Raw genomic sequence first — 14,672 nt, forward strand, 5'->3', positions numbered from 1 at the left:
AGTAATGAAGTATTTGAGTTTAACCTCAATTATTTTGCTAATTTGTTCTTTCATCATATTCAATACTCTGTGCATTCTAATAATTTCATATACAGACTATTTGGAGAATGGCACGCTGTTCAGCTGGAAATATTTCATTGGCCGTGCTACAAAATCAGAGACATTGAAATCAGTCAATGGCAGTAGTGAAAAACAGGCTGATAGTGAATCAGTGCCTTTTTTTTTTACACTGTTTAGCGCTATTGGTGTTGGCTAATTTCACCCCCAGAAGTACAAACTAAAGTACAAGATTACACAGGACTGTGAAAGAGAAGCTGTCTTGTTTTGTCCCCACTCTGTGCATAAAGTTTTTATTTGTAGGTGGCTTTGTGCTACATCTGTTTGGGCTACCATTTTGTTATTCAAATTCATGACCAACCCAAACTATTGTGATTGTAAGGAATGTAGCTCACAGCTCAGGAAAATCCAGCTTCCCATTATCAGAAAAATCAGTTGTGAACTCAGTTTTGGAATTTTAATCATTTGGGGACAGGAGTTATTTTTTTGCATCTTCTAATTTTTTTTAAAAAACTTGGCACAGCAGAGTGACCATACCATCAAACAATACTCTGCTTTGCTGCATCACTGTGGATTCAAGGATCCCCGAAATGACACAGGATTTGATTGCCCTCAACTACTTTGACCCATCCTGAAAAGCTTCAACTCGCGGATTAAAACAGGTCCATTAGTGTAATGTATTATCACATGGTTTAGTATGAGCATGCTAAGAGTAAAGCAAGCACATGGACTAGCAACTCATCCTGTCTCTGTCCTTTGTAGTGTATGTGCCTTTAAGACAGAACTACTTTTACAGCTCCTGTATACTGTAGTACCGGCAGTGACCACACCTGTATATAAGCTTTGCGCATGCCTCTGTACCCCCAGTCTTGAGACTACCCTCCTCCAGTAAATACCTGTTTATTGTTAAGTTACAGCATCCGTGTGGTTATTCAATAACAGCATACCCTCAGAATCACGGATCTAACAGTGGCGACGAGTGTCGATTCGAATCTACCTGCAACAAAAAAAAAGTCGAGGCCAGGAACACGGGCGTCGACCACGAGCAACCGCCCAGTCGTCAGGCAGAGAGTGAACATCGCAGGGGAGGCTGTGGAGAGCCGGGCCTGGTTCCCCAGCCACGACGATCAGCAAGAGACTGACGACAGGTCCAGCGCAGACCCTTCCTGGGCAGCAGCGGCTGGAGCCGACCGACGGCGGAGAGAAAGCCGAGCAGCGTCGACCGGGTAAGACAGAGGGTGAAGCACACAGGGCGCAGCCGGGGGTTGAAAACCGAGCGGCGTCGAAAAAAAACAAAAAAACAAACCGGAGAGAGAGAGGGTAGAGAAACAGCCGGGTTCAAGACCGAGCGGAGTCGAGAAAAAAAATTAAAATTAAAATAAAAAGAAGAATGCGCAGAGCACAACCAGGGCTCACGGGCTGAACAGGGTCCGCGGGGAGAAGAAGGGAGAGTGCGGGAGACGCCATTGAGCCGCAGCGGAGAAGAAGGGCGAGCGCGGGAAGGAAGGAAAGCGCGGGAGACGCCATTTTGTGCCAGCGGAGAAGAAGGGGAAGCGCGGGAGATGCCATTTTCAACAGTTAAATCACACCCAGGGATGCCAAAGAGTGGCAGTATCTCTACGTTCGACAATGAAGTCGAAGATTGGGCGACATATGTGGAACGTATTGAGGTGTACTGCAGGGCGAATGAAGTGCCAGATGCTAATAAAGCACTGGTTTTGTTAAATTCCATGGGTGCAAAAACTTATGGGTTACTGCGAAATCTAATAACCCCAGAGAAGCCGGTGAACAAGAATTTCGAAAGCATAGTAGAAATCCTACAGGACCACTTAAACCCCACACCGCTGCTGATAGCAGAACAATTTAAGTTCCATAAAAGGAACCAGCACAAAGACGAAAGCAATGCTGAGTACCTAACGGAACTGCGCAAGCTATCGAAACACTGCCAGTTTGGAGCGGGTCTAGCAGATACGTTAAGGGACAAGTTTGTGTGTGGGCTACAAAGTGAAGGAACCCAGAAACGGCTTCTATCAGGAAAGGATCTTACGCTGGACAAGGCTTTCAGTATGGCAGTATCACACGAAGCAGCCGCAAGGGGCGCTGCAGAGATACAACGGAGACCGCAAGAATGTGGCACCAATGAAATGTCCTATGGAACAGGGAAGTGCTATCGCTGCGGCAGAACAACACACGACCAGAAGGATTGTTGGTTCAAGGACCAAGTGTGCAGACAGTGTGGGAAAACAGGACACATAGCAAGAGTCTGCAGGTCTGGAAAGAAAACCAACAGTAAGAAATCTCCACAGGAGAAGTACAAAAAGGTACACCAGGTGATGGACAGTGGTTCAGACGAATAGAAAAGTGACACAGACTCCGGAAGCAAGGAGCTGGGTTGTCTGAAACTACATAAGGTAACCGAAATGGAGGATCACCAGACTATCTGGGTTACACTCAAGATAGACGTAGTCCAAGTGAAAATGGAATTGGACACAGGATCAGCCCTAACAGTCATAAACCAAAGGGACTACAAGCGGCTATTTTCACATATACCCTTGAAAGCTACAGAGATTGTCTTGAAGACGTATACGGGGCAAAAAGTCTACCCCAAAGGAAAAATAAGGGTGAAAGTGATATATAAAGGCCAGGAAATACCTAAAATGGATATATATGTATTGCCAGATGGAGGACCACCACTGCTAGGACGTGAATGGATCCGGAAGATACAATTAGATTGGCATTCCATACAGGCACTGAAGGTTGAGGCCAAAAAGTATGGCGACATCACACCTGGACGACTGTCAAAAATGCTAACTGACGCAAAAGAAGTGTTCCAGGAGGGACTAGGAACACTAAAAGGCATAACAGCAACGATTAAAATAGAGGAAAATGCAAGCCCAAAGTTTCTTAAGGCCAGACCAGTGCCTTATGCGATCAGACCAGCTGTTGAAGCAGAGCTGGAAGGGTTGGAACATTCAGGAGTACTGTCCAAAGTGGGAGTGGGCTACACCCATCGTTCCTGTAATGAAGAGGTCGTTGAGTAATACGCCTGGGGAACCAAAGAAGGTCTGCATCTGTGGGGATTTTAAGGTGACAGTGAACCCAGTCCTTCACACGGTACAATATCCGCTTCCACGAATGGAGGATATTTTCGCCTCGCTATCTGGAGATAAACGCTTCACCAAAATTGATCTAGCCCAGGCGTACTTGCAAATGGAGGTAGAAGAAGCCTCGAAACAATACCTCACGATCAACACTCATAAAGGTCTCTATCAATACAACCGGATGGTGTTCGGGGTAGCATCGGCTCCGGCTATTTGGCAAAGGGCGATGGATCAAGTCCTGCAAGGGATTCCAGGGACCCAGTGTTGTTTGGACGACATCCTGGTCACGGGCGAAAATGACAGTGATCACCTTGCCAACTTGGAGAAGGTGCTCACCAGATTAAAGGAGTATGGGCTACGAGCTAATCGCCACAAGTGCGAGTTTTTCCAGTAACAGATCTCGTATTATGGCCACGTCATCGATGAAGAGGGGTTACATAAGTCCCCTGAAAAGATTGAGGCAGTAGTCAAGGCTCCAGCACCGGAAAATGTGTCACAACTGAGGTCGTTCCTTGGGCTGGTAAACTACTACCACAAGTTCTTACCAAATTTGTCCATGGTATTACACCCACTGAACACCCTACTGCAAACAGGGGTACCATGGAAGTGGGATGACGAACGTAGACGAGCTTTCCAGAAGTGTAAAGAATTGATCACATCAAAAGAGGTGTTGGCCCATTTCAACCCAGCACTACCAATTCGTTTGGCATGTGATGCATCACCCTATGGTATTGGAGCGGTGCTGTCGCACAAATTCCCAGACGGGTTGGAGAGGCCAGTAGCCTTTGCGTCTCGGTCACTAACCTCAGCCGAGCGCAACTACGCCCAGATTGACAGGGAGGCCCTCAGCCTAGTATGGGGAGTAAAAAAATTCAACCACTATCTGCATGGGCAGAAGTTCACCTTGCTGACTGACCACCAACCACTTGTCTCCATCTTTAATCCTAAGAAGGGCATTCCAGTGATGACTCCACAACAGTTACAGAGATGGTCCCTGTTTCTAGGGGCGAATCAATATGAAATAGAATATAAAGGCACGGAACAGCATGGGAACGCTGATGGGCTATCGCGCCTGCCACTGCCTACTGTGGAGGAAGCACGCGGATATAGAGAAGGAGACCCGCAATGATCCGACGCTGTCTCGGGTATATGATTTGACGGTGAGGGGATGGCCAACACATGGCAACTCACTGTTGCCAGCATTCTCATCCAGAAGAGAACAACTGTCAGTATGCCAGGGGACAGTGATGTGTGGATCCCGAGTGGTGATTCCACCCAAGTTAAGGGAGAGAGTGCTAAATGAGCTACATGAAGGTCATCTGGGGGGAGTGAAAATGAAAAGCCTTGCTAGGGCTTATGTGTGGTGGCCGGGAATCGATCAACAAATCGAAGACCTAACTAAGAGCTGCTTAGGATGCCAGAAGGTCCAAAATGCACCACCACATGCCCCTCTACACCCATGGGAGTGGCCCTCCTCTCCATGGCAATGGGTGCATATTGATTTCGCTGGTCCCTTCATGGACTCAATGTTCTTAATAGCAGTGGATGCTCATTCAAAGTGGCCTGAGGTGATAAAAATGTCTTCAACCACTACAGAGAAAACGATTGCAGTCCTACGGACCATATTTGCCAGAAAGGGTCTGCCAGAGCAGATTTGCTCTGATAATGGACCACAGTTTGTGTCCGAAGAGTTTCAAAAATTTATGAGAAGGAATGGGGTAAGGCATTACACATCCACCCCGTATCATCCAGCCACAAATGGATTGGCTGAGAGGTTCGTACAAACCTTTAAGAAGGCGATAAAGGCCATGTGCGACGATGAAATTCCACTACAGCATAAGATGGACAATTTCTTATTAGCCTACCGAAACGCGACACATGCAGTTACCAACCAGACCCCGGCCATGATGTTCTTTAACCGAAGGTTGAGATCTCGTCTGGACTTGCTCAGACCAAATGTGCGAAGAAATGTTGAGGACAAACAATTCCAGCACATCAATGAGAAGCCGACAAGGAGCTTCCATGTAGGGCAACCAGTCTTGGCCCGTGACTATCGAACAGAGAAATGGCAACCCGGAACGATATGCACAAGGCAGGGCCCATTAATGTACACAGTGGATGTCGGGGAGAACATTGTGAGACGCCACGTCGATCAGATCTTTGCATCACAGGAACACGTCAACCCCATGTCTCGAGTACCTGGGGATGAACCCGACATACCGGTAGCATCTACCTCAGAACCAGTAGCAGTGGAACCCGATGAACTACCGATGAAAAGGGGTCAGAATCGCCTCTGCACCAAGAACAAGAACCTCAGGAAAGGCGCTATCCCGAAAGGGTCAGGAAGCCGCCCCAAAGACTGAATCTATAAATGGACTATTGTTGTTTAATGTACATGTTAAAGTGTTAATTGTTATTTGAATATTAGGGGTACTACTAATCTAAAAGGGGAGGAATTGTAGTGTATGTGCCTTTAAGACAGAACTACTTTTACAGCTCCTGTATACTGTAGTACCGGCAGTGACCACACCTGTATATAAGCTTTGCGCATGCCTCTGTACCCCCAGTCTTGAGACTACCCTCCTCCAGTAAATACCTGTTTATTGTTAAGTTACAGCATCCGTGTGGTTATTCAATAACAGCATACCCTCAGAATCACGGATCTAACAGTCCTTCATTTGTTCTACCCACATATATTACATTTTGGCGACAAGGATGGGATGCCAAAGCCATTTTTAGGGATCATGGAAGGACACAGTGTTCAACCTTCGAGTGGAAACATTTAAGGTCCACAGGTAGCGTACTGAGTCACTGTTCGATTGGATCGGGACAATCATGGCTGTGCCTACGGGATTCATCAGAAGCCTTGGCATGTATGACCGAGCTCGCGAACCATTCAGTTCTTACATTGAGCGGATGGAGATGTTTTTTAAGGCCAATAACATTATTGAGACCGAAGGTGCAGATCAGAATGTTCAAGCTGCTCAAAATAAAGTAATTCGTGAACGTAAAAAAGCAATTTTTCTAATGGAGATCGGGCCAGATGTCTATGGAATGTTGACAAACCTACTTGTACCAAGAAAAGCGAAGGATTCGTCGTTTGATGACATTGTCAAGAAACTCGAGGACCATTTCAACCCAAAGCAGTTAGAAATAGCAGAAGTTTGGTACCAGAAATCAAAAAGAAAGTGAAACCATCAGTGAGTACATTGTAGCTCTTAAGAACCTGTCTTTGCATTGTAACTTCAGCACATTTTTGGATTGTGTGTTGCGAGATAAGTTTGTGTGTGGACTGATGGATGAGCGCACACAGTCCAAGTTACTGAACACTCCAAACCTAACGTTTGACATAGCATGCAAAATTGCCCTATCTATGGAGATGGCGTCTAAGAATGTTAGGGAGCTCCGTCTAACTCAAGTGACTAGTGCAGCTGAGGTCGACAGTCACAAAGCCACTGCCAAACCTAAAGCTGTGAGACCAAGTCAAAAGCATGTTGGTGAGAGCAGTTCAGTGAATTGTTATCGCTGCAATGGAAAACACTCACCACAGTCCTGCCAATACAGAAATGCAAGTGTTTTCACTGCCAGAAGCAAGGCCATATTTCAACAGCTTGCAGAGCTAGATCTAAAGCAGGAAGTAAGAACCATTCTAGTGGCAATGCAAAGCAACGACAACAAAAGGGAGGAGTTCACAATATTGTAGTGAACACACCTGATGTTGAAGAACTAGGCATCTACAGTATCTATGCCACTAGCAGTCATGAGAAAGACTTCCGTACAAAACTTTTGATCAATGACCAATGTATTGATATATGTATCGACACGGCGGCAGACTGCTCTATCATGAGACTAAGCGTAATCAAATACCACTTACAAAGAGTACCGTAGAGTTAAAAACCTACTCCGGAGAAATCCTAGAGACATGTGGACAAATGGAATGTACATTTCAACACAATGGCCAGTCAGTAAAGCTGCCTATTATTGTAGCGAACTACAACAACAGGCCAGCCCTCATGGGCAAAGACTGGTTGAGAAAGTTAAAACTAGACTGGAAAAATGTCTTCAGTGCAACTCGACACAATGCTGAACAAGCACGAAAGCATGTTCACAGACAGTTATGAGGGCATCACTGGGTATGACGTGCATATCGGCATCAAGTCCAACGCAAAACCTGCCTATTGTAAGGCAAGGCCGGTCCCTCTATGCGTTGAAAGGTCAGGTGGAGGAAGAGCTAGTGAAGCTGAGAGAGAACAGAGTGCTAGTAAAAACTGACAAAAATGAATGGGCTACCCCGATTGTGGTAGTGCCCAAAGCAGACAAAACTGTATGCTTGTGTGGTGGCTACAAAGTTACTATCAACCGAGCAGTTCACGATGAGCAGTACCCGTTACCTACATCGTAAGATTTGTATGCAGCACTCTCTGGGTCAAAGGTTTTCCCTAAGCTTGACCTGTCGCACGCTTATGCTCAGCTGAATGTTGTCAAAGAGAGTCAACAGTATCTCACCATGAACACACACAGGGGACTGCACTCATACACCAAGCTGCTATATGGTGTAAAGTCCTCCCCCAAAATCTTCCAGGCTACAATGGATAAGATTTTGCAAGGAATTCCAAATTGCTTATGCAATCAAGATGATGTGCAGGTCGCAACAAGCAGTGAGAAAGAAAATCTAGATGTGTTAGATTTCGTGCTTCAAAAGGTCGAATCCCACAATATCAAATTGAAAAGGAGCAAATGTGCTTTTGTGCAGCCCGAGGTTGTGTACCTTGGTCTGAAAGTTGATGCAAATGGCTTGCAAACACTTAAGGAAAAGATTGATGCTGTCATCAATGCTCCAAAGCCACAGAACGTGTCTGAGTTAAGATCTTTCCTTGGAATGGTCCAGTACTACGCACATTTCTTACCCGAGTTAGCGACCATGTTAGCTCCATTGCTCAAGCTCCTCAAGAAGGATGTTCAGTGAAAATGGACAAAAGCGCAACGGAAGCTTACGATGCTTGTAAGAAAAGTCTCTCCAGCAATGCTCTACTTGTAAACTATGACACAGAGCGTGAGCTTAAGTTAGCGTGTGATGCTTCTAGCTACGGTGTGGGAGCCATCATAAGCCACGTAAGCCAAGAGAAACCAATCGCGTTCGCATCGTGAACCCTCAAAAAGAGCAAAAGAAACTACACGCAAATTGAAAAGGAAGCACTCGCCATAGTGTTTGGAATCAAGAAATTCCAACAGTTCTTGATCGGCAGAAAGTTTACCCGGATAACCAATCACAAACCGCTCCTAGCAATATTGGGGCCTAAATCTGCCATCCCTGCAATGGCCACATCAAGAATGCAACGCTGGGCAGTGTTATTGTCACATGATTGAATATCACACTTCAAAACAAAACGCAATCGCAGGTGCCTTATCCAGGTTGTCACAAGAAGACTCATGTTTGGAGTGAAGGTGAGATTTTCACGCTAGGTGAAGTTGACAAAGACTTTCCCGTGAATGCAACTGAGATTGCAGATGAGACTCAAAAAGACTCGGTACTGAAAAAGTGTATGAAAACACCTTGAATGGATGGACTGATCAGTGTATGGACACAGAATTGAAACCATCGTATTGAATTGTCTTGTGAGCAAGGTTGTATCAAGTGAGGAAACACTTCTTTGAGTTCGGAACCAAAACAAAACAGCCCGAAAATTGGTTCAACACCAAAACCTTCTTTAAGGAGATCAGGAAGGCTCCGCAAACCTGTTATTAAACTGGATTTGTAGTTCATTTAAAAGAAAAAAAGCCAGGAGTTTTTGTTATGTGGTACATGTAATGCTGGGAAAGGTGGGACCATAGTTTAGTTGTATTGGAGAGGGAATACATACATATTTCTTTAAGGGGGAAAACAGTGTAATGTATTATCACATGGTTTGTCACATGGTTTACTATGAGCATGCTCAGTTCGCTCTGGCCTAATAAAGCAAGCACATGGACTAGCTACTCATCCTGTCTCTGTCCTTCATTTGTTCTACCCACATATATTACAATTAGTGCTGGCACAAAAGTACCACATCAAAGAACCAATCCAATTGAGCAGAGTCTTGTCACATGTAAAATGTGAGCACCACAGTCTATTTGATTAATTATCTGGGCAAACAAAGCTTCCCTTGTTGTTAAAAAGCTGGAATACCTGATGTTTTGGTTACACAACATGGCTGGCCAGCTGGCTGGAAAAACAGCAGTCACATATTAACATCTCAGCCCCAGTTTTATAGGATAATAAATACTCGTGTTAAGATGCTACTTACGTAGTGATTTTTACAGAACCTCTAGTAATCGCTGAGAAAATGGTTAATTACTCCCCATTTATTTTAAAGGTAATTTCTTGTGCTGAATTTATAAAGTTCCAGTTTATTTATTCCAGTTGATGGGGTTAGATGAAGAAGGGTAGGAGGAGGCTCGTGTGGAATATAAACACCGGCATGGACCCGTTGGTCTGAGTGGCCTGTTTCTGTGCTGTAAATACTTTGTAATTTAATAGAGTAAGGGTTAACCATGACCTTCACATTGTTACATTGAACATGCATTAACAAAGAAAATTTTCAGTTATGAAATTCTAAAATTACACTAATCACTGAGGCAATTGTCATTCTACAGCATAAAATATAAGCATCACATGCTCATGTCTCATGGGCTGTCTTGTCACATGAATTAGCCAGTGCTGGCTCTCCTCAGTGATCAGCCACATCATTAGGTGGTGCTCTTTGCTGCCCATTTAACTGGAAAGGGATGAGCGGGCAAATGAACCCATCTTCGTTGTCTTATTGTATATTTATTCCTAGTAGCTACTGTGGTTGTTGAAAGACACAGCCTTGACTTGATAGTTAATATTACAGAATAATAAAAGGTATAATATCACTTTTATACTTGTTATAATTTAACAAATGTATTTTATAGATCACATGAACTTTAAAAATCTTAGAACTGCACTGTGATATATACAGCTTAAAAAAAGGAATGGCTGCAATGCAGAGTTAAAAGAATTGTGTTGGCTATTTGTTTAGTTTAATTCAAATGCTTCCATACCCCTAGGAAGCATTTGATGGAGTGCAAAACTTTTCAGCTTTACTTTACATTCCCTTCCCCCCACCATCTTTGGCTGTACATTAATCTGCAGCAAAGTACACACACATACACTTCGTCTCCCAGACAGGTACAGAACATCTTGTTGGGACTTTCTGTTGGGTCACCAAATAAATGAATAAATGGCTAAAATTCTGGTAACTCCCCCCAAAAATACAATTCTTCATTGTCAACATCTAATGGGGAGTTAAATATATCATAAAAAAAACAAGTAGGCATGCTTAAATGATGCTCTTCATCAAGTTTAGACATGGATGAGGTTTTGGATATTTTCAGTATCATTGTAAAGAACATTGGGCCAAAAATTCGGGTCGGGGTCTTCCCGCGGGTGCAAGCCCCCGATCTGCACTCACCCTGCGCGCTGACATCTGAAGCCCGGGCCTGCTTGCATTTCCTGTCACAGGCCCGGTTCAGATGTCAGCGCGCAGTGCTTACCTGATCCAGCGGCGTAGTTAGTGCGATGTGCCGGCTGGGATCAGGTGAGCACTGTACAACCAATCAGGGGAGGGGAAGGTTCATTCATGAGTTTGAGAGTAAGAACTGTCAAACTCATGAAAACTACGGGGGCCCAAAACACTATTTAAACTTTAAATAAAAATTTAAAAAACATCCCAATCATTAAATCAAGTATAAATAAGTTTTAAAAAATAATTTAAACAATCATTTTTTTTTTGAAAAAAATAAATTTTTAATAAAAAGGGTCTAAAACTAAACTTACCTTATTGTAGATTCTTTAAAATAATAAACCTGTGGGAAAAAAAATTCTAAATTACACTAAAACACCACTTACCTGTAAAAATAAATACTTATGTGTGCTTTTTACAAGCGTAAAGACCGGAGGCCTTTACACATGCGCAAATCCCCCAAAACAGAGGAAATCCAAGACGCACGCGCTGCCCCCTACAACGCATGCGCTAGCCTCTTCACCTCTTGGGTTGGAGGAGAGGAAATGCCGGTTTTCAGCGCATGCGCTGTGCATGCTGAAAACCGGCATTTCCTCCGGCCAGACGCGTGAGTACCCCTTCCGTACTCACGCGTTTGGGGAGGAATTTCTGCCCCATTATAATAGCGAGAGTCTTGGCATTTCTGCATTCAGCTATATGCTTGACTTCAAGGAACCATATTCACAGAAAATGATTCTCTGCTGTACAAACAGCTCTTACTTCACGACTCCAGTTTAAAAGAAATGCCCCCTTTTTCTGCACTGTGAAGCTGTGTTGCTCATCTGCATTGTCTGCCACTGTTTACAGGCAAAACAAAGGATGTGTCACATTCTGCAGTCTGACCTAATAAATAAGCCACCACAACTGAGGTTGATCAGATAATTCACAAGTGGCAAAGTCAGTCTCACAAACTTAGTTGATCAGCATTAACTCCATCTCTAACATTTTTGTGTTTTAAAATATAAAACTATAAAGTTTAAACTGTGAAAAGAGTAGGTGATGAGCATTTTTTAAAACTTATTTGTAAATTTGAGAAAATTGCCTTGTGATCTCATCTGCCTATATTGCCTCTCACCAATATTTCCACAGCCGTTTCTCCATCTACATGCTTTAACTATTGTTAGAAAAATGGTTTGAAGGGCACACGTCAATAATTCAGTATGCAAATGGGCTTCCTAGTGTGGTATTGAGCCATACAGACCAGGTATGTCTCGAGTTTCATCCCTGGTGCATGATGGACAATGGTCGGGTGATAGAATTGGCCTTAGGGGTGATGAAAATTAGTTGGGGTTCCCACTCCAATCAGCAAACTGGAAAGTGGGACTTTGGATGAGGACAGAATCAGGCTTGGCTATAATTTCTCCTCCAACTTGAATGACCTTGCACAGAAATCATCAGGTGACGTCAAAGATGTGGCAGGCTGCCATAGTTCATGGCAGCCTAGCATGAGTCTGATGGGTCAGGAGCAGAATCTTGGCTGATTTTCACTTCCCTGCATTTAGAAGCTGTCATTCAGGGAACTGAATTTCTTTCATATATTTAAATTTTCAATGAAATATTTTAATCCAGAAAGGAATAAAACACGAATACAAAAGCATAATACTGCGGATGCTGGAAATCTGATATAAAAACAGAAAATGCTGGTAATACTCAGCAGGTCAGGCAACATCTGTGGAGAGAGAAACAGAGTAAACATTTCAGGTCGATGACCCTTCGTCAGAACTGGGAAAAAACTGGAGATGGAACAGGTTTTTAAACAAGTGCAGGGGCAGGGAAAGGGGGGAGGGGAGGAAAGAACAAAAGGGAAGGTCTGTGATAGGATGGAAGGCAGGAGAGATTAAGAGACATTAAGAGAGATTAAGAGAGATTAAGAGATGGTGCAAGGCAAAAGGAGATGGTAATGGGACAAGTTAAGAAACAAAAGATGGCTCTAGATGAAGTGTAAATGGCACTGGCAGAATGAAAGAAAGCTGCCATGTGGGAGAGAGAAAAAAATGGGGGGAAAAAAGGATCGAGGCAGAGGTTATGGTCTGAAATTGTTGAACTCTATGTTGAGTCCAGAAGGCTAATCGAAAGATGAGGTGCTGTTCCTCGAGCTTACATTGAGCTTCATTGGAACAGTGTAAGAGGCCGAGGACAGTGAGGTCTGAGTGGGAGTGGAGCGGAGACTTAAAGTTACAGGCGACCGGAAGCTCAGGGTCACCCTTACGGACTGAACGGAGGTGTTCCGCAAAGCGGTCACCCAATCTGCGCTTGGTCTCCCCAATGTAGAGGAGACCGCATCGTGAGCAGCAAATACAGTATACTAAATTACAAGAAGTACAAGTAAATCGCAAGGAGCCACAAGGAATAAAACACGTTATGCAAGATTTTAGGCAGAAATGGCCCATTTACTTCCAACTACATCAACTGCAATTTTGTAATCTGATTTAACGTCATGGTCTATCGCTACCATGGGTAGTTCTCAAAAAACTTTTTATATCTATGAAAATAGTAATTTGAGAATTCTGTTAAATTTCCGTGGCGGAAGTGTAACCTTTGAACATTTGTGCTAAACAAATACATCTATGAAAATCAAGCCTCAAAACCAATTGTGTAAAGACCTTTTGCAAGTGATTTGTAGGTGGACTAACATTTTTTTTTAGACAGTGAACATCATTTACAGTTTAAATTAATTCTTAGACAGAATGTATACAACACATGTACCAAACTGGATCAGTCCTGCCAAAATGGTGAAAACTGCATCAAATACGTTTTGAAAAGAAGAAACCAATCTACTCACAATTTAAAAAAAATATTGGAAGTACATCTTTGGTTTTACTCTGGCCCAATTTGTGGAGTGAAGATTTGTGGAAGAAGTGTATTTTTTAAAGAGTCCTGCCTGAGTTAATGCTCACAATCACATCTTTATTACAGTATATTAGCTGCTCCAGTTGTCTTGTAAGCTGGTGCTTGATGTAAAAAAAGACTTGCATTGATATAGCACCTTTCACGACCACCGGACGTCTCAAAGCGCTTTACAGCCAATTAAGTACTTTTCAAGTGTAGTCACTGTTGTAATGTGGGCAGCCAATTTGTGCACAGCAAGCTCCCACACACAGCAATGTGATAATGACCAGATAATCTGTTTTTGTTATGTTGGTTGAGGGATAAATATTGGCCAGGACACCGGGGATAACTCCCCTGCTCTAGTCGAAATAGTGCAATGGGATCTTTTATGTCTATCTGAGAGAGCAGACAGGGCTTCAGTTTAACGTTTCATCTGAAAGACGACACCTCCGACAGTGCAGCACTCTTTCAGCACTGCACTGCAGTGTCAGCCTAGCTTTATGTGCTCAAGTCCCTGGAGTGGCACAACCTTCTGACTCAGAGGTGAGTGTGCTACCAACTGAGCCACAGCTGACACGGAGAAGATTCTGTTTAGATTGGTCTGCGGCTGCAACTGGAGTTGTATGTAATGTATGGACATAAATTGTATGGATAAGGGTGAAAATACCGTTGGATAGATTAGCATATTCTGGATTTGCAGTAATTAGTTGACCATCTAACTCAATGTACAAAGAAGTTGCGAAATTTAGTAATAACTACATGATCCATATTGCTGTGTATAGGATAAGATATCCAGGAACCTGTTATAGAGGGTGCAACAAAAATATAAGCCACAAAATGTAGAATTGCGTCATTTCTGAATGTCATCTGAACTTTAAAGTGTTTTAGAGCCTTGAAGCTGGATGCTACATTGGTTTTATTCTATATAAAGGTATGAATAAGACTAGTTGTTTTGTCAAGGTTGTGCTGGCTGGGATTCTGGTTGCACAGCTTAATGGAGAGTGAGAGTCAGTGGAAGCCTGAGTATCACAGCGTGGGAGTGAAGTGGTTGTCACTGTTGCATAAGTGATGTCACGTGACTCATGCTAGGGCACTGTATTTCTATTTTTGCAGCGAGACTGAA

At 43.5% G+C, this 14,672-nt stretch overlaps 1 protein-coding gene across 1 annotated transcript in view; it reads right to left on the reverse strand.

Annotated features, from left to right (window-relative positions):
- The window catches only part of LOC147109488 (RAS guanyl-releasing protein 1-like), a 162,005-nt gene that overhangs the window by 66,304 nt on the left and 81,029 nt on the right, over window positions 1-14,672 (reverse strand). The gene's annotated exons all lie outside the window — the stretch shown is intronic.

Source organism: Somniosus microcephalus, chromosome 12, assembly GCF_052327205.1.
Source record: "Somniosus microcephalus isolate GS21.2 chromosome 12, FLI_Smic_1.0, whole genome shotgun sequence".
NCBI lineage: Eukaryota > Metazoa > Chordata > Chondrichthyes > Squaliformes > Somniosidae > Somniosus > Somniosus microcephalus.